At 47.3% G+C, this 20,905-nt stretch overlaps 1 protein-coding gene across 11 annotated transcripts in view; it reads left to right on the top strand.

Moving 5' to 3' along the window:
• TBL1X (transducin beta like 1 X-linked) overlaps nucleotides 1-20,905 on the top strand; it is a 223,321-nt gene that overhangs the window by 1,355 nt on the left and 201,061 nt on the right. For 6 of the 11 annotated variants that reach the window (XM_087426583.1, XM_087426576.1, XM_087426581.1 and 3 more), the window contains exon 1: nucleotides 190-542. The exons of 2 other annotated variants lie outside the window; for them this stretch is intronic. The gene's annotated coding sequence lies outside the window, so the exon portion shown is untranslated. Of the gene's footprint in view, nucleotides 1-188; nucleotides 543-20,905 lie in introns of those variants that run through there. 3 more of the 11 variants (XM_087426585.1, XM_087426586.1, XM_087426584.1) reach the window with 2 other exon arrangements.

The raw sequence follows: 20,905 nt of genomic DNA, 5'->3' as shown, positions 1-20,905 counted from the left end.
TCCGAGGGGAGGGGTGGTTTGGGACGCGGCCCCCCCAGGGCGCAGGGGCGGGGCGGTGGCGCGCGTTCCCCTCCTCCCCCCGCGGCCGTGGGGGAGGGGCGGGCTGGGCGGCAGACGCGGCCCCCCTGGCAGTCCTCCCGGCCGGGGTCGGCGCGCAGGCGGCCGCTCCCCCCGGAGGTCACTGCCCGTGCCGGTCCCTCCCGCCGTCCCGCCCTCTCCCGCCGCCGCCGCCGCCGCCGCTCCCGCCCCAGCCCCCCCACTCTCGGCGCTCGGGAGCGAGGAGCCTCCAGCGCCCCCGCCTCGCCGCCGCCGCCGCAGCGCCCTCGGCCGCCATTCGGCACCCGAAACTTTCCAGCGCCCGCGCCTCTCGGGGACTCGGCGGCGGCGGGGCGGGGGCGGCCGGGGGGCGGCGCGCGCTGCTCCGTGGCGCCGGGCCCTCCTCGGCCGCGGCACGGCCCGGGCTCGGCGACGGCCGGCCGGAGGGAGGCTCGGAGCGCGGCCGGGCGCGGCGGCGCCGCCACAAGTTGCGCGCCCGCGGCGAGGTGAGTGCGCGGGGCTCGGCCGGCCGGGCCGGGCCGGGCCGGGGTGGATGAGTCGGGGGGCGCAAACTTGTCGGGCGGGGGGAGCCGGCGATTCCCTTCCCCCCCCCGGGGGTCTGGACGGCGGCTCGGGGCGCCCGCACGCTCCGCCCGCCGCCGGGGCTCTGGAGGAGTAGGTCTCCAACTGTCCCTGGGGCTCGGGCTGGGGTGCGGCGCGCTCCCTGCAGGCTGAACAATACCCCGAGGTGGCCGCTCCCCAAAGTGCCGGCGCGTCGGTGGCGGGCAGAGGCTGGGAGGGGGGCTCCTTTGTTTTGGGGAGGGGGAGGCGGCCAGTAAGTTTGGGGAAGCGCCGGGTCTCGCCCCCGGTGCCCCTTTGTCTGCCGATCTCGGGGCTGGCGGGGCGAATCTGCGTCGCCGCGGGATCCCCCGTGGGGGAGGGGAGCCCCATTCATCCCCGCGCGCCGGCCGGCCCGCCCCGGACCGGGTGCAGGCGCGGCAGCGCGCAGAGGAGTGAGTGGCTGGCGAGGCGGCGCGGGGCCCGCGGCTGATCAGTTTCCGAGGCGCTGAAACTGTCAAGGAAGTCGGGAGCACCGCCGGCCCAAGCGAGGGGACCGGGCCTGGGGCAACATCGGTGGGGAAGAGGGCACCCGTGATCAGGCGGGGTCTGCAGAGCGCTGCGTGGGGAGGGTGCAGACCTGTTGCTCCCGGGCTCGGGGAAGGGGGTGCCCCCAGATCCGCGTCCCGGGCCCTGCTCCCCAGGGGACCTTGCCCACTGGGGAGCTGGTGCTCCGAACGGGGTGGGGGATGCGCCTCCGGGTGTCGTTGGTCGCTGGGTATGTGACAATTTGGGGTCGCTAGAGGCCCGCCAGCGCTGGGATAGGGCCTGGACTTCGCGTGCGTCGCCCGTGCGCCGTCAGGCCCCGGCCCAGGCTCGCTCGTTGCACCGCCGGCCTCGAGTTCTCCAAGCCAACAGCATTGGAAATTCCACGAAGTTAGAATCGGAGGTGTTTTTCTTTTCTTAGTCGGTGATATTGTGGAGCAAAACCCAAAAAGAAACAAAAACCCATCCCCTATTGCATCTGCAGCTGTTTCTACTTTGCATTGTCACATGTGGCTTGACCTGACTTATGGATGTTTTTCTCTCCTGCCGCGCCGCCCGAGTCCCTGGTTTAACCTGGAAGGGGAGGGGCAGGACTCAAGACAGGGAGGGGGAGGGGGAGGGGAAGGGGAGCGCCCTTCTTAGGTCCCAAGCTGTGGCTTCGGGGTAGCAAATGGTTCTTGACGATTTTATGAAAACTTTACAACTAGTCATTCCTAGAATAGACGCGATTAGAAAAAAAGAGAAAAAACTCAACAGTGTTGAGAGTATGGAACAATTAAGACATTACGATGATGGTTTTATTCTAAAGGATGTTAATGTTGCAAATGTGCTGCAGAATTTCGTGGAAAACCACCCAGCTGGGTAGCTAATCCAGAGATAAAAGTTGAAGTTCGTCACTTCACCCACTTATTAAAATGACCCCTTGAAGGGATTCCAGCCCTTAAGTGAACGCACACCACCTGTCAGACGAAAATGGAGATTTTTCGTGTTTTATTTGCTGGTGTGCATTTTGCCCCTTTAGTGGGCTCAGAGATTTCCTCTTTGCCAGTAGTTTTGAAGAAGACGTGGTTTGCAAAGAATAATGATCATTTTATTATGGACATACCTAAAAGTGGATGTTTCAGAATCTGGGGTCTTCTCGTCAGGTACATGAGCAATATCAGTAGCTGATCAAGTACAGCAGTGTCTTTGGAGGTTCCCCCTCTTTCATAGTGATGGGTATTCATTCAGAAATGTACCCAGCTGCTGCTAGATGCCATGTACTCTGCTAGGCCCTGAGGACACCAGGAGCAGGGCAGGCCCCAGTTAGGGGACAAAGGGGTGTAGGGGGGAGGCCCCTCACCAACAGCAGGGCATGTGTCACTAGATCCCCTGGGGTTGGCTGTTGTGCTTCTATCCAGGCCTTGGTCAGCCCAAGAATTAGCAGCACCCTCATTTAAATTGCACATGATCCCTAAATCAATCAAATGTTAACCGTCCTCAAAGTTGGGGTGTTTTAATGGACTGGGTAGAGAGAGTGCATGGTGTCATGGTTGGTTTTGAATCTCACCTTCGTCTGTCTGAGGCTCAGTTTTCAAATCTTTGTGATGGCTTCGTGAGCCTCCCTGGACGGGCTGTTTTGAGGCTTTAAATGGGCTCCGTAGCCTGCAAAGAGGTGACTGGAGCCCCCGAATCTAACGCCGTCACGACAGGTAACGCTTGGCTAGAAAAGCAGCCTTTACCCTCATTTGGCCTGAGCTAGTGAAAGGCCCACCCACCCAGTCTTGCTCTGCCATTGACCTTGAAGGCCTGCACCTCGTCTGAGCCTCGTTTTTCTCTGTGTGTAAAAATAAAAAGGGGAACTGAAATCGTGGTCTTCACTGGCCAGTGCAAGGACGGGAAGAGAGAATGTGTGTGTCAGGTCTTTGAAAACTAAAGCTGCCTGTAAAGTTTAGTCGTTGCTATTGTGCAAATAGAATAATTGACTTAGGTTACTTGTGTGCCACGCGGTGAGGATTTTATAGGCACTTAACGCCCAGTGCATAGTGGTTATTTCCATTCTGCAGACAGGACACTGACGCCTAGAGCTAAGTAACTTGCTAAGAATACGTAGTGGAGGGAGGATTGTCTGAGTCCCCAAGCCCAGCTCCTCGGCTTGGTCTCATTTTGACTTCCTGTCTACCCAGCGTGAACTTTCCTGTTTGGAGACAGAAGCTCTTTACATTCCACACACACCCCCGCACCCTCACACATGAGAACCTACATTGAAATCTGTATCTACATATAGATAGGTACGTATAGATACAACAGATTCGTGAAATGTCGACCACAGTGAAGGGATGGTGTTTTTCTGTAACTTTGTTGCCCAATATGGTAACCAGTAGCCACAGGTGCATATTTAGGTTCAAATTAATAAAATTCAATAAAATTAACAGTTCTTTCATTTGCTTTAGCCATATTCATGTACTCAGTAGCCACATGCAGCTAGTGGCTACTATATCGGACAGCATAGAACTTGCAGAAAGTTCTTTTGGAGGGTGCTACTCTAGTTACTGCAGTGAAATATTAATAAGGAAAACAATGAAGAGAGTTAGTGTACTTTTTGTGGGGGGAGAGGAGAGGCTATAAAAGTTTGAAATAATTCACAGGAAGACCTTAAAAAAAGAGAGACGGACCTATTTCAGCCAGCGATTTACCCAGGAAAGTGATTTTGTTGAATGGGTTCTTAACCTGAAATTGACAACGATGGTTTTAGATTGAGGTTCTTTGGATCAATTTGGAATTAGAAAATCAGAACTCCAAGTCAGAGTTGCTTACTGACTGTTTAACCTTGGGCAAGGCATTTAGTGTCTCTGTGCCTCAGTTTCCCCATCTGAAAAATGGTGTAGCCAGTCCCCAAGCTGCCTGACTAAGTGGATTGTGGTGAACATCCTTTGGGGTGGTGCGGAGCCTGAGGTGTCAACCATCAGTGAAGCCCTGGTGTGGGTGATTGAGAGGTAGGGCTGTGTCTGATACGTTTAAACCCTTGCTTGCTCTGGGTACCTCGGGCTCCCTGCCTCCCCTGAGAGTTAAGTCCTAAGTATCAGAGTTCAATCTGATTTATTTATTTGTGTGTTTGTTTGTTTATTTATTTATTGAGGAAGATCAGCCCTGAGCTAACATCCATGCCAATCCTCTTTTTGCTGAGGAAGACCGGCTCTGAGCTAACATCTATTGCCAGTCCTCCTCCTTTTTTTTTCCCTTTTTCTCCCCAAAGCCGCAGTAGATAGTTGTATGTCACAGTTGCACATCCTTCTAGTTGCTGTATGTGGGACACCGCCACAGCATGGCCGGACAATCGGTGCGTCGGTGCACGCCTGGGATTGGAACCCGGGCCGCCAGTATCGGAGCGCGTGCACTCAACCGCTAAGCCACGGGGCCGGCTCCTCAATCTCTTGAGGTAACAATCTTGCGTATTAAAAGGCTGGTAAGAAATCCTTACAACAAAGTAAGACTTCACAATAGTCAAAGCATTTAAAAAAAAATGGCTGAGTGTCACTGTTTCCTGTACACTGGGTCCCTGAGTCAGGATGTTATTTTTGTTACTTAGTTGATGTGCCCTTTGCACAGTTCTTTGTATTTTTTATAGCAACGGTTAGAGATTGTATTTGTAAATGAGGATGGGGGGGAAAACCCAATTTCGTGTCTGTCAGAGAGGTGACTTCCCAGTTGTCCTCACTCACTCTTGCTTCCTCTTGGCACACTCTGGTGTGACCGGCCAGCCTTTGGCTGATAGGGTGTAACCACCTGGGATGTGCTCGATCCTCTTCCGGAGGCGGGAAAGGGGTCCCTGCGGAGGCAGGCCAGGCCCGGAATTGCCATCGTGTGGAGGTCGTGAGTATCACGAATTCAGATCCTCGCTCCCTTACCTGTTGGGTAGGAGAACCCGTCAACTGAAACCTGGGGCTGTCCCCTTCCCCAGCCTTCCACTGGGGTGACAAGATTGTGGGGCTCTGCACACGTGGCCCAGAGGACAGTCACAATTGCTCTGCCGTGGGAGGCGAGCTGTCCCAGCTGTGGTATCCCCATACCTTGCTTTTAGCCTTTTGGCGGAAAGGATGTACCCCCTTAGAAAAAAAAAGTAGTACACTGCATCCGGTAAGTTGTTACTCTTTCACTACCAAAGACATTTGAAAAATAGTTTCAATCAGGAAGCAAGACTAAAGTCATTTTGTAAACACTTTTTTTTTTTATGATGTTGGAAAGATAAACTTTTTTTTTTCCATAACTATTTTTAGTGTGAAGGAAGTCACTGGCCTCCTGAGCGGAGACTGGATGTGAGTGTTGCCCCTGGGGTCCTGCCCTCCTTGGCCCTTCCCTCCTCTCCATCCTTTCCGTGGGGCTCAGCCAAATGGACTGCGCTGGCCAGATTGGCAGAATGAGACCCAGCAAAACCAAAATAAAAGCTGGATGTGAGAAGGGACTGACAAAGTCAACATGTTTTTTTTTTAAAAAAGGGCAAAGAGAGCCTAGTCTGAGAAAATGAGTTTAAAACCCCAAGGGAAAAATGCAGTCATTAAGGAATTCACTCCCTGGTCCCTTCTTGACCAGGGAGCGGGGAACTTGACGGAAGGTGGTTGTGTTCAGCGAGCTGGCAGCCTCCTGTGAGGCGGATCTGTACGTTATCACCGCTATCAAATATTTATTGAGAATCCGCTGCCTGGTTGAAGATTGCAGAAGTGAACTGGAAGCCATAAAAAAAGTGAATTGGAGCAAATTTAAAGTGGAAACAGGAGAGAATATTTTTATCTTACAAACGAAGTTGGGTACCATTTTCGTTGCTTTGGTTTGTTCTTGGCAGATGGAAACAGTAAGAAGGAGATGGGGCATGATGCTCAGGTTCAAGAGAAAGGGAAGTCTTAAGAGATGAAAGTAGACGAGATGGTCCTTTATCAGAGTCGTCTTTTCAACACTGAACTCTAGAATCTTGTCGTCAATGAGTGGTTCCCAATTGGGGAAATTTTGCTCCCTACTGTCGGGGTGTTAAGCAGTGTCTGGAAACATTTGTGGTTGTCAGAGGTTGGGGGAGGGGGATAGTGGGCCTCGTAGCATCTAAGAGGTTCTTGGTTGCTGGGAAACATCCCATAATGCACAACACAGCCTCCACCACAAAGAATGATCTGTCCCCAAACGCTGACGGTGCCAGGGTGGAGAAACCAACCCTGAATTATACAGTCCTGATTTGGGCAAGATCCATGGGGCAGGTGGATGCCAAGAAAAGATACATACCAAATTCTGTAGTTCTCAAGGCACCCATATGCTTTTTTGGAATGCCCAGGGAAGTAAATTACAATAAGCACCGATTGAGACGACAGGAGTTATGGATGCTCACAGGAGAAGGGGAAGGAGGCGGTGGGAGTGAGTGGACTTGAAGGACATTAGAAACGGGGCGGCCGCCAGTTGCTGAAGCTCCGCCTCACCGCAGGTGGTTTAGAGCCCCAGATGCAGGTACACCTTGAACATGTATTTTTTGACCTCTTCCTTTTGGTTTTATTGATGTCATCGCAGATTTACTAGGTCTTACTTTTGGTCAGCTTCTTGGTCCTTTTGGTATTTATTAGGGAAAAAAACACACCGGTGTCATGTTTATACAAACCCTTTTTGTACCCAGCGGTTAACCTGGAATTTGGGGTTACCGCCCCACCGTGCAGGGCGTTCAGGAACTTTGGAGGGTGGGACCAAGTGAGTGTCTGAAGTCGTCGCTGCTTGCAGGACTCTGGATGCTGCTTCAGGCTCCGTCCCTTCCCACGACTAGACTAGTTGAATTAGCAAACTCTTGAGCAGCTGGGCGCACACCTGCGTTTTCCTGGAGACCCTCCTTCAGATACCAGCAGGAGTCGGGCACCATGAGGGCCGAGTCCGGTCCTGCTGCCTACAGGGGCCTCCTGAGCCAGCCCGAGGCCCCAAGTGCTGGTGAACCCCCGAGGAGCTCCAGGCCCAACCTGGGTGGGGCCTCCTGGGCTCCTGGTGGTCATGGGGCGGGTGACACGGCTCTGAGGTAACCCCGGTTTGGAGCCAGCTCGCCATGCACAGACTGCGTCTTTGGGCAAATCAGTTGCCTTCTCTAGCGTTAGTTTTCTCATTGAGAGAGAGGAAAAATGAAATGTGTTTCTCAGGCTTGTTGTATTGAAGGAGACAGGATTATTATCATGCTTGGAGCCCAGCGTGCTGATATTTTCCTCCACTCGGAAGTTGGGAATTGAATGTGGAAATGTATCTTTATTATGATGGTGTCCAGCAATTGCTTGCTTGCTTTTCATATCTTTTTTTACCCCTTTTACGTTAAATTTCAGGGCTGATTTTATATATTTATATAATTTTCTAAATTATTATATGATAAAATGTTTGGTATATGGTTTTGGTGCACAGTTTTATGAATTCAGCACACGCAGAGATATGTGTAACCCCCATGATAATCAGGATACAGAACAATTCCATCACCCCAAAGATGGTGGTGCTGTCCCTCTATGGTTCCTCCACAGTCCCCGCTCCCCTAGTCGCCATCAGCTCTCCTCTCCAGGTCTTGGTAATCACATTTTCTCATGATGAAATGCCTCATGGTGAATTCCTCCACTTTTCCAGCACCTTCCTTGACACTTCTCTCTGACGACACACGAATGTGATGCTTTTGCACACTTGGGCTTATGTGCTTTCCTCAGAACAGCAGGTTTTGCACTGTAAATATTATCAACAGCAAGGCAAAGCTAAGCTTACCACTTCTGAATATTTGTAAGAAGCCGTAGTGAAAAAATACCAGGTGTCTTGTTGGGGCTGCCAAAATTTGCACTTTTTCTTAAGCATTAATTCTTGATGCCAAGTTAGTTGAGATGGGACAGTTTTTGATGCCCTTTCGGAGAATGTTTCTGAGATCTGCCGGTACAGTCCTACGGAAAGACATTTACTATGTAAAATGTATCAGAAGGTCAAAGTCGTGTCTTTAGTTTCAAAAACAGGACTCACGTTAAGAGGTGTTGCAGTTTTCCCAGTGGTGGAATAATGTGAATATAAAGCAGGCTAAAAATATCAAGTTGTATTTGCATTAGTTTGTTGTAGAAATAAAATGAATTCCTATCTCTGTGCCGCTGTGTGGTTGTTAACCTACATTTTCCTTTGGGTCGTAATTTCACTATTGGTGATCTAATAAGAAATGGCATGTTTTCTAGAAGAATCCTTGACTTGGTGTTTTGGCTACTTGCATCCTGCCTTGGGTGGTCTGCCTGCTTGTGTGGTCATTTAACCTGTGTGTGTCCTCACAGGTAGAGTGAAAGTGTTGACTAGTGGATCTTGAGGCTTCGCCTACCTCTCATATGCGAGGATTTTAATATCTTGAGGCTTCGCCTACCTCTCATATGCGAGGATTTTAATCTGGAAAAGGGACGCTACTTAAATGCTGGGTAGGTCCCCCCCCCCCCCCCCGACTGGTTAAGGATTCTGGTGGTTTTATGCTAACTGAAACTTTGGGTAAACTGACAGTTATTTATGTCCCATGTTTTGACTATTGTTTTACCCACGATTAAAATAAGAAACATTTAACTTAACATTGATTGGTTAGTTGCATATTTTACTTTAAAAAAAAACACAACCCAGCAATTCAGAAGACACTTTGGGCTGTTGGGTGTTTCTGAATAATTCTTATGAATGTTGTAGTTTCCCAATCTCTGGAGACCCTGTAAAATAAGCACAAACAATGCCCACAGCAAAATTCAGTGTTGATTCTTGAAGAGGGTGTCTGCCTTGAATTCCTGTCATTTTTTCCTATCGTGGTGGATGTAGCTGGAATGCATAAAAGAAAACACGAGAGTTTTCTTTGCTTGCTTCCCTTGAGCTTGGAACCTAGAATATGACCCCATATAGCCAGCACTGAGCACTTTCCTTTCTGGAACACTTGCCGCCAACCCCCCAGGGAGAATACAGAGGCAGGAGGAGGTGAGGACCCCTCCTCCCCAGCCTGATCACCTTCCCACTCTCCAGGAAATTGAAAACTGCCTCAAGTCGGCTGAGAACTGGATACCCACCATCATCCATGTTGGAGCAAGGCTAGAGGAGCTTGTTGGAGCAAGCTCTCCATTCTCGGAGAGCTTGATTCATTACTGTTAACGGCTTGCCCATTGTCATTGGGCTTTAGAGTCTGTGAACATCTGGAATTGTTCAATTCTGCAAACGTTTCTGCTTGTTTGGACTTCTCGATAGATGGAAATTTGGGCGAAAAGAACCTTACTGTACATGATACCATTTTATTTCTTAAGTCAGTAGTAAGAAATACTTTAATATGGTAAGACCATAGAAATCGTGATTAAGAACTGGAGAAAAATTCAGGACAACCGAGGAACACTTTCTGATTCTAGTGCGCCGCGGGTAATTCTTAGTTTTAGCCAGGTCAGCTACACTCCTCCACTTTTCCTGGCTATCTTGATATCCATTTGAAGATGAGAAATCAGGAAGTAGAGTGGAGGTGGGTTACCAAAGTCATGGGATGCAGAAATCTGTATCACCAATATGCAAATGTAATTCCCAGCATCTGTAAAGTTCCAAGTGGTCGCAGCATTTTAAGTTGTATTTCAGAGAAGCGGAGAGTTGATGTCCCTACCATTTGGTTCATTTGGGGAATGGATTAAACTTGGGTCCCTGCCTTAGGTTCTTTTTCCAACAGAATCTTATCAGGCATTTTAACCCCATGCAACTTGAATGCCAACTCTGTGTTGGTAAAGACTCAAGTATTCACAGTTATCAACTTGAAAATGGTGATTGCCAGTTCCTGACAGTCTCAGGTTAGTCTGGGAGACACGGTTTGGTTTAACTCCTAATTTGATTACGAAAAAATACATTAGGTTTGTATATCTAAGACATGTGGGTGACTATGCCAGTTTCAACCATTTCCAGGGATCTGTAGCATAATACTTCCGAAAGCCTAGCCAGCAGAAACAATGTACAACGTTGGAGGCACACCCAGCTCAGAAGTTGATGAAAATAAGAATTAATGATCTCAGGTGTCCAGTGCATGACAGAAATTATTGTAGACCAAAAGAGAAGAATGGGAGAGGCCTGTGGAAATTAGAGTTGCCTTATAAATTTGATGAGACTGATAAATTTCATGGGCCTCTGAGTACATTTCCTTTAAACCAATAGTCTCTACATTTTGTTGCAGGGGGAGGGTGACCGAAATGCCTTGTCTTAGGTTTTAATGCCCAAAGTGGTCTCCCAAGTGAATTTCATGTCCTCTGGCAGGTGCACAGTGAGATTTATTGGAATGCAGGAAGAAACTATTAAAATGTCCACTGACTTTTTATCTAATACTTACAAAATGACTATTTTTGTGGTCTATGAAAAATGCATATAGTGTTAGTTGAGTGTTGTGTATAGTTAATAAATAAATTACATGAAGTGGGGGCACATGCTTAAAACTTTTCACTGATACAGATATGCAAAGAAAAAAAATTTAGAGTTCACCCCAGAGGTGGAGAGTGTGGATGATATTGAAGTCCTTGAATGCAAGTGAGACACAGATGTATTCCCCTTTAGCTCTGGCGTCAGATGCCAAGATGTGTGTGTGTGTGTTTCTGTGTGTCTGCGCCTGCAAGTGACTGGGATGTACGAGCTTAAATATTGGACATTTTTCCAGAGGTGCAGTTATTAATGATGTGAATAAGGGAAGAAGGAACATGCAGTAACAGGGTACTGTGCACACTTTGGGTCTTCTGGATTTTGTGTGTTTTAAAAGCTGAAAAAATATTGTGTTTGAGAACCCGAGGACAGTATCTTGGTTGCAGGTGCGTGAGGAGACTTTGGAACAATGTTGTGCTTTTTAAGCATTTCATGACTCTGCAGTGTTTTCATAATCACTTAATGCTGTTTATAAATCAGCTGCTTTCATTGATGTGTTGCCCTCGGGGCTCCTGGGAACCAGGCTTTTTGTTGAAGAGGTTCAAACTTGAAAAGACAGCACCATGAGGTAGTGCAGGAGACGGCTTGTGATAAAAGTCCTTGGCTGCCTTCAGTGTGGCTTTGTTGTTTTTTTTCCAGAGACATATTTCATCCGTCATGGTTGTTATTAAAATTTTTTTGTGTGTGTGTGTTTCACATGAGAGGCTTTTTTGAGAGAAAACTGTCATTTTAGTTGATGCTGTATTAACTGGTGTTACAGAGAGTAAATAAATATAAAAATTATACTAGCCAGACCACACTGTGGCCTGTGGAGGGGAGAAATAGGACTCACCTCCAAACTGAAGGCCTCTGGCTGAGCTCACTTGCTGAGAAAGGCTGAAGGTCTGGTATGCATGAGACTAAATGTCAACCACAAGTAGTTCCAGGGTTTCTGCACCAGCCTTTTTGTTTGTTTGTTTAACTTGAAAAGATTGATCGTTAGCTTTGGTTTTTGTGTCTAATTTTTGGTGTTCGCGTCTATTTTGCTCTTTGTGAACGTTGAATTTGCAGGGGAACTTGTATATAAAGTGAAGGGCAGAGACTGGCATAGTGCATTCGGAAGCCTACGGGTAACAATTCTTGTTCCTTGCTACATTCTGCTGGGATATCTGGTGACACACGTTATTAGTGCTCATCAAGATCTACCTCAACATTCATTTGTCCTTTGGTAAACTGAAATATTTGTCGTCTACTCAGCCCCTCTCCGCCCCCCCCCTCCGGTTGTCTTTCTTTATGGCGATGTTCAGAAGGCACCTGTTGTAAAGAAAGAGAAGCGGGAAGTAGGATGTTGTGCATCTCTGCTATGCACCTTTGTCCCTATTCTTCAGAGATCAATACAGTGAAGCCTCTACAACACATTTAGTTATGAGTGTCTATCGATCCCTGAGTCCTGTCCCCTCAAGAAGAGAGAGAAGTTACACAAAGTATTCTGCTTTTAGCCAGACTCCTTGAGTCTTGTCCAGGTCTTGCCTTCATATTGCAAGCAGGTCAACCAGACACCAGTGAGTCGCTTCAGCTCTGGACCAGAGTCCTCTTCCATCTTGGTTGTGGAGTGACAACACTAATAATTATTCATATAATTGTTTGCCAGTCACACTACTTTATATAAATATTTCAGAGATGTATCTCAGAGACTCGCCCTAATCTGAGACTGTTCTCAGAAGCCCACCCAAAAGTTGGTTCTGTTTCCTAAATGCATACCTTAGATACTCATGAAGTGCAGATGTCCATATATAAGTTCTGGGAATTTGAGGCATAGGTGTAGAAGCAGGAGCGTAGGTGAATAGTAGGTAAAACCACCAGGACATTAAATTAAATCTATGCGTACACTTACCTTGGAGAGAGAATATAAAAACAAACGAGTGTAGAGCGTTTTTGAAGCACCGTTTACATAATTCAGATCAAGGAAGGCAGTTACTTCTCCTTAGGAAGATTGGGTTATTAAAATTAGCTATCTTTATTTTTCCACAGAAATAAAAATCAATTGCAGCTCAAATAATTGTAGGCGAAGCTTTATAATTGGAAATTTGAAGTTAGCAAAATTATATAACCCTGGTTAATTACATTAGTGTACTCAAACTAAATATAGAATGAGATTAGCTCATGGAAATATTTCATTTTTATCTCAGGCAGTACAGCTCGTATCCACCCAGTAGTTAGATAGTTTCTAGTTACACTTTGCAATTTTTCTATCACCCTGGAAGTGGTTTTCAGACAAGTTAGTTGAAACAAGAGACTGTACGTTATCATTATTTCCCAATTCATGTTTACATATAAAATGGCACGCAGAATAAGCTGTCCTTTGTGAATTTTAATGTCCTCAGTGCTCTCGGTATTCTGTGCCCGGCACAGGAGAGGGATAAGCTAGGGCTCCTGCTTTTCTGCATGGTGATTGCCTTTAGGGAAGTCTGGGCCCCATTCATAGTTCGATATCTAAAAGTAAATGTTCAGCCTTCTGTAATTTCCTGTGGTGTTTGCTTTTCCATTGAATGTTCTATATTTGGACAACAAATGTATTTTTCTGCATGGCTTTCCGATGGCTCAGATGTTCATCGGATTGGAATTTCTCTCTGTCCACACCACTGGGTTGGGTGGTTGGTAGTGCTGGGCGTTCTCTAGCTCCTGGATTTGACTTAGACACATTGTAGATTCAGGTCAGGCCCTCATTCCCTCTGCAAGCTGTGTGTTACTTTGTTTTGTTCGGGTCTGCCGGAGATGTTTGCTTTGCCTTTGGGTGCCGTACAGCAACCAGCTTGTGGTGATGTTGAATTTAACGTAGAACTCTGAAGTCCGACTTAAGACCAAGTTGATTTTCTAAAACAACTTTATTGAGGTATAAATTACATACCATAAAAACACCCATTGTAACTGCACAATTCATTGACTTTTAGTAAATCTACCCAGTTGTACTGCCATCATCGTAAGGCAGTTTGTGAACATTGTCGTTCCCCAATAGGATTACTGGCATCCATTTGCCATCAATTGCTGCTCCCACCTCCCAGCCACTGGCAACCACTCATCTCCTTTCTGTCTCTAGAGGTTTCCCTTTCCTCAGAACAAGTGTCTCTGTGCTTGGTTCAGTTAACGGGTGGTGAAAGCGACTTAGTGAACCTTCCCGCCGCCTCCCCAGGAGAGGGAAAGTGGGGAGAGGGGGAGGAAGGCAAGGATAATAGGCGTCATGCCTTAGTTTCCAGTTTCCTCCTCTGTAAAACGATGGAATCGTTGCAGGCGCTCAATGTGGAACCATGTGGGAAGTAATCAGCTGAGAGCCTGGAGGACCTCATCGTGGAGGGGCCTGTTAATAGTGAAGAATCGTGCATAAAGGGCCTCACTGGACAGGTGAGGAGCCTGGGGAAGGAGCTGCCTCTATGGTGATGGGCTCAGTCCATGGAGAACCCAGGCCACAACCCCAGGGCAGTCACCCCTTCATGCTTCCACTCATCTTTCATCTTGAAATTCCCTCCTTGTTTCTTTCGTGGCCTTGAATGTTAGGCTTTGAGGGAAGTTCGATCTTGGCATAGGATGTCCGTTAGCTCAGTGGTCCTCCACCAGGGGATCCACCGGGCACCCTGGTCAATGTCTGGAGACCTTTCTGGTTGTTACAGATGGGGAAGGGGTGCTCTTGGCATCTTGCCGGCCCAGAGTGGGTAGTTTTAAATGAGGTGCTTAAGCTCTTCAATAAAGACTTACTGAAGTTGATGGGCCGGCCCCGTGGCTTAGCGGTTAAGTGCGTGCGCTCTGCTGCTGGCGGCCCGGGTTCGGATCCCGGGCGCCCATCGACGCACCGCTTCTCTGGCCATGCTGAGGCCGCATCCCACAGACAGCAACTAGAAGGATGTGCAGCTATGACAGGCAACTATCTACTGGAGCTTTGGGGAAAAAGAAATAAATAAATAAAATTATAAAAAAAAAAAAAAAAGACTTACTGAAGTTGAAGGACTAAAAATACCATTGGGCTTACAAAAGAAGTACAGGCACCTTTCAGTCTTCATCGATTCCAGGGAAATAGGGATTTTTCTAAAGCAAAGGATAAACAAAATTTTTGGAGCTAACTTGAGAGGGAAAAAGATTACTTTCAACCCCTTTAGAAGTATTCATTTACAAATAAACAGTGAAATTACAATGCAGACAGAGAAATCTGGGGCCATCTCTTGGCTTTGATCTTGGAATCGAATTTTGTCTTTCTCTGTTCCCTGAAGAACAGAAAAAGGAGAGAGAAAGATCCTGACCCCACATACAGACTCTCAAAATTATGACTGTAAATGGGCAAGGGTTGCTTCCTGCAGTCACCTTGTCATGGAAGGTGTTTCTAGACGGGCTGGAGGCGTGGCTTCTGTGAGCCTAACACTTCTGAGCATCTGCTGATGGGCCTCTTCGTTTCTATAGGATTTTCTGTTGCTTCCCTGAAATGTACATGGTATAATAAAAGCCAGCCCGCCTGCCAGCACCCGGGGCTGCATCCTTCGCTTTACCAGCTGCATTTCGTTTCCTTCAGTCGATCTGCCCTTGAGACCCCTGAGAAGTTCAGGCCCCCTGCCTTGGCCTCCCATCCTGCACGCCTGCCTCCCTGTCTCTCGGTGCGCCTCCTGCAAAAGCTGCCCCTCCTCCCTGCAGCTCTTGTTTCTGCTGGGTGGGCCCTCTTCCTCCCCGCTCCCCCTGCAACCTGCCTTGCTTCTGCGCCTTCCAAAGTGCAAGAGCTCTCCTCTGGACAGAACCCTTGTTTTGATTCTTTTTTTTTTGTTTGTTTCTTTTGCCTGTTCTGAGCTCATTCTTTTTCCAAGGTAATACATGATGCTATGCTAATTTCCATGAATTCAAGCCACGTGGAACTCTCTCTTCCTCCTCCTCTCGCAGGATGACCAATATTAACAGTCCACAGTGTGATGTTATAGATTCTGTTTCTAGCGTGTTCAGCTGCCCAGGTACAAGTGTGTAGTCTTGTGTTTTTATCTAAATGGAATCATATTATATTTGTTTTGTTCTGTCTGCTGTCTTTCTTTCTGCAACTTTATTAAGGTGTAATTGAAGTACTGTAAACTAGACATAAAAAAAGTGTGCAGTTTAATCAGTTTTCTTATACATTCGTTATCTTGATTGTGGTGCTGGTTTGACAAACACACACACACATATATATATCTCAGGGTAACAAATATTACCATTGCTCCCAAATTTCCCTGTGCCTTCCTGTAATCTCTCTCTGCCTCCCTCCACCCCTGCCTTCAGGCAACCACTGATGACTCTTTATGACTAGATAGGTTAGTTTCCATTTTCAAGAATTTTGTAGCAATGAAATCACACAGTATGTACTCACAATTTGCCTGGCTTCTTTCACTCAGCGTAATGATTTTGGGCTTTATCCACATGGTGGCCGTGTATGACTAATTCCTTTTAATAGCGGGGTAGGATTCCATCGGATATGGATGGACCACAGTTTATCCATTCACCGGTTGTTGGACATTTGGGTTGTTTCCATTTTTTTGGCTATTATGAATTATGCTGCTATAAATATTTTTGTGGCCGTACCAGTGGTTCTCAAACTTTATCGTGCACCGAAACTCCCTGGAGAGCTTGTTAAAGCGTGGATTGCCAAATCCCATCCCCAGAATTTCTGATTCAGTAAATCTGGTGTGGAGCCCATGACTACATTTCTGACAAGTTCCCTGCTGATGCCAATGCTGCTGGTTTAAGGACCACACGCCCTTTGAGGGCCACTGCCTTAGAGGAAGTCTTTATAAATTATGATGGTTACTCCTTTGTTGTTTGTTCCAAATATTTCTCTTCTAGACCGTTCCTTGTCCTGTAACATCGCTTGTGGTTGTAGTCAGCATGCTTCCCATTTTTGTGTGGTTGAATGTGTCAGTCTTTTTTTTTTGGCTTCCTTATGTGAAAGGGCTAATGCCAAGAAGAACTTGGGGTTGGTGGGTTGGGATCATGATGTTTCCAAAACTGCCAGCCGTGAGACCCCCATCGACAGGGGTCTGCCCACATTCGACGCGTTTAGGACTTAACTTGTGCCCTTTCTCTGCTACTGAGCATGGCTGAGCAGTGCGGCCACCACCCACCCACGTGGGGTGGGCTTGGGCCCAGACCCTGTGCCAGGGGCTCCCCGGTGCTGGGTGTCCCCGAAACCTTAGGGCGAAGCATAGCCACTCACCTGCCTTTCCTCTCACAGGGAGACAAATGTATCCTTTCTCCCTCCCACTCCCTCTCACCTAAAACAGCCAGTCCCAAACCAATAAAAGTATTTTATTTTCAATACGTATTTTATCTTCAATTTACTTTTTCAAGAGTCTAATCTGAGTCAGCTAACTTGGAGCAGCTAGACGTTATCAGTAGAATGTTTACCACCGTAGCCAATATATTTGTTACAGTTCTTTTTGTATTTTGGGGAGAGATAATACTTCTATGTTAGAGAGTAACTAAATTACTGAGAACTGTTCTTTTTGCAAAAGCATCTTTCTGCATTCCATGACAAACCCCAGGTCTTTCCACTCTGCTCCTGAGTCCATTCCGTATACTACCTCGGGCCACATTTTGCTCCTGGCCTCCGCTTGTTGGTTTCAGAATCTTGACTCAGGAGAAACTGTGGAGTAGATTGTTGTGCAAGATTCCAGGCTCCTTAAGTAAACTCATCTCTTTGGGATGGTTCAATTTTTAAAAATCTGCAGTCATTTGTAATCATGGGCTAATACCCTAGTTTTTTCTTCTTCCTCCTTCTCTTCCTCTTCTGTTTTTTTAAAATTACAGCCTTATTGAGATATTCACATACTATGCAACTCACCCATTTAAAGTGTATAATTCAGTAGTTTCCTGGTATTTTTACAAAGATGTGCACCCATCACCGCTGTCTAATTCTGGAACATTTTCATCACCCCAAAAAGAAACCCCATACCTGTTAAGCCATCACTCCCCATCCCTCCCCTTCCCTAGCCTCTGGCAACCACTGATCTACTTTCTGTCTCTATGGATTTACCTATTCTGGACATTTCCTAGACATGGAATCATGCAATCCGTGGCTTTTTCTGCCTACCTTCTTTCACTCGGCATCATGCTTTTGAGGTTCATCCTTGTGGTGTGTGTTGTTCCAGTTTCTTGGTAAACATTCTGTGGAAACTCTCGGTAGTCAAGGAAGGCTTGGAGTCAGAGGTTGGGAATCAAGGTGGAAGAATATTATGGGATGAGTAGACCACAAGCACGGGCTGCTCCTGTCTCAGATTACATTTAAAATGGAAAACGGTTCACAAATGGAATGTTGCTTATTTCCAGGTCAGCTTCCAATCTGGCATGAACTGGGATCTCTTCTTTCTCTTTCTCTTTAGTTCTTCCATCTTTTCCTCTAAAGATCAACATAGAAAACAAATGTTGGTCACTTAAAGCTGACTCTAAGTGACCCTCTTTGCGCTGCAATTTTTTTTTTTTTTTTTTTTTTTGCTGAGGAAGATTTGCCCAGACCTAACACCAGTTGCCAATCTTCCTCTTTTTTTTTTTTTTGAGGAAGATTGGCCCTGCGCTAACATCTATTGCCAATCTTCTTTTTTTTTTTTTCCTTTCTTTTTTCTCCCCAAAGCCCCAGTACATAGCTGTATATCCTACTTGTAGGTCCTTCTATATGGGACGCCGCCTCAGCATGGCTTGATGGGTGGAGTGGTGAGTAGGTCCGTGCCCAGGATCTGAACCAGTGAACCCTGGGCTGCTGAAGCAGAACGAGCAAACTTAACTGCTACGCCCGCCACTGGGCTGGCCCCTCCCTTCCCCGTTTTTTTTTTTGCTTGAGGAAGATTGGCCCTGAGCTAACATCTGTGCCCATCTTCCTCTATTTTGTATGTGGGTCATCACCACATTATGGCCGCTGACGAGTGATGTAGGTCCGCGCCTGGGATCCGAACCTGGGCTGCCAAAGCGGAGTGTGCCGAATTCAACTACTAGGCCATGGAGCTGGCCCCCTGTGCTGCATTTTTTGGGTGGGGTTTAGAAGGTCCTTTCTTGGGGAAAAAACATTGGAAGCTTGAATTTCCCAAGGGGGTTGTGTGAAGTTGCTCTGAGGTTGTGGGGTTCCAACCAGCTAGACTTTGGCTGCTTTCTAGGGCCTCTCCAAAGCCACAACCCTGACTTACACTGTAGCAGAATCATAGAGTTTACTTTTCTGAATTTATAAATCTTCTGTGTGCCTAGGACCATAATTACCATTCTGGGTTGGGTTAGAGAATATGGAGGCTGTTTTTTCTCAAGCCATCCATGGGACACAACTTTCTGGGGTGTCTCTGCCTACAACAGAGGGCTTAATTGGTAAGGCTGAAGGTCATGCATGTTTTCTCAGTTGATCTTATAAGTGACTGTATTAGTCTCCTCTTGCTTCTGTGACAAATGACCACAATCTTACTGGCTATAACAACTCAAATTTATTTTCTTATAGTTTTAGAGGTCAGAAGTCTAGCATGGGTCTCACAGAGCTAAAATAAAGATGTTAACAGGGTTGTGTTCCATCTGGAGGCTCTTGGGGAAAATCCATTTCCTTGCCTTTTCCAGCTTCTAGAGGCTGCCTGCATTCCTTAGCTTGTGGCCCCTTCCTCTGTCTTCAAAGCCAGCAGTGTAGCATCTCTTGGACCGTTTTTCCATAGTCACATCTTCCTCCGATCACAGCCTGGAAAGATTCTCCACTTTTAAGGGCTCTTGCGATGATGTTGGGCCCACCTGGATAATCCAGGATCATCTCCACATCTCAGGATCCTTGACTTCATCACATGTGCAAAGTCTCTTTTGCCATGTAAGGGAACATTTCAGAGGTCCTGGGATTAGGGCATGGGCCTCTCTGGGGGCCGTTATTCTCTCTGCTCATTGACAGTCTTCAAGGAGAGACTTATTCCTTTGTTTCTGTCTCTTAATTTGTTCCTCCGAAGCCCGCAGGGTTCGTATATTTATTTAATGTTCACTTTTTGTCTCTTGAATGATTCAGAAATCAGGGTGCTATGGAATCATTTGGTTTGTATGCCTGCCTTCTGCTGAGGTACAGGCACTCCCTGAGTCTTGATTTACCTCTAAGCTGAGCCAGGAGTCGTTTTCCATCTTGGAAAGACGTGGGATTGGTGGTACAGCTTGGGGACACACTCGTATGTCTAGGGCCTCTCCAAAGCCACAACCCTGACTTACACTGTAGCAGAATCATAGAGTTTACTTTTCTGAATTTATAAATCTTCTGTGTGCGTAGGACCATAATTACCATTCTGGGTTGGGTTAGAGAATATAGAGGCTCTCTTCTTCCCAAGCCACCCTTGGTTCAGGGGTCTCTTGGGGACTCTGCCAGAACCATTCCCTGGACTTGATGTCTCAGAGTCTGAGTCAGCTGTGGGAAACACCACCATGATGTGACCAGAGGCAGCAGGTGGGACCCTGTCCCCGGGGGGCTTCAGAGATACCATGTGTCTTTTTATAGGGCCTAAACTGATGGCCAGTGAGCTTGTGGCTCCACAAAACCATGGAGGAAGATGAGTGGAAATAGGAACAGAAGGGTCATAATAATATCCACTTGTTAATTAGCATTTTGGTCCAAAAATACTTTGGAAGTATATCAGTCAGCGTTCTTGCTGTGCTGATATTGGGTAACAAACAGCCCCCAAATGGAAAGGCTTGCAGCATCGCACACTTATTTCTTGCTTACTGTTCAGTAGGTCAGCTGTGGCTGTCCTGGGCTCAGGTGAGTGGGATCAGGAAGGCTTGGGCAGGCTCTGGACTGGGTTTAGGGCTGAACTGTGTATCTCCTCATTCTAAGGCTAGTGGACAACTAGGACATGCCTAGGGCCTACCATCTGTTGTAAGAAGAAGCCAAGCTAAACCATGCAGGCACATTTAAAACCTCTGCCTCTACACCCACTAACATCCCATTGATCAAGCAAGTGACATGACCAGGTCCAACATCCGTGGGGTGGGGAGGGCTCTTCTCCTCGGGAGGTCCTGTAAGGTCATGGCAAAGGGAGCAAGTGTATATTTGTATTATGGAGAGGCAGGGAGGGAGGGAAGAAGTGGGATTTGTATGTGGGAGGGAGGATGACCCTAGTGGATGAGACTGGATACACCCAGTCATATCCAGGAAAATGGCTCTGTAGGCGGGTGTTGGAAGCAGCAAGTGCTTGTGAAATGTGTAGCTTTCTTGGTACCATCTTTGAACAGTGGTTCTCAACTGGGGGGTGGGGCCAGCAGTCATGCCGCCCAGGGAACATTTGGCAGTGTCTGGAGACAGTTTTGGCCGTTACAACTAGCTAGGGGAGAGTGTTCCTGGCATCTAATGAGTGGAGGCCAGGGATGCTGCTCAACATCCTACCATGCACAGGAC

The sequence above is a fragment of the Ceratotherium simum genome, chromosome X (assembly GCF_057802395.1).
Source record: "Ceratotherium simum simum isolate JZ-2026a chromosome X, ASM5780239v1, whole genome shotgun sequence".
Lineage (NCBI taxonomy): Eukaryota > Metazoa > Chordata > Mammalia > Perissodactyla > Rhinocerotidae > Ceratotherium > Ceratotherium simum.
The sequence above is the reverse complement of the archived record's forward strand: the minus strand, read 5'-3'. Positions and strand labels throughout refer to the sequence as shown.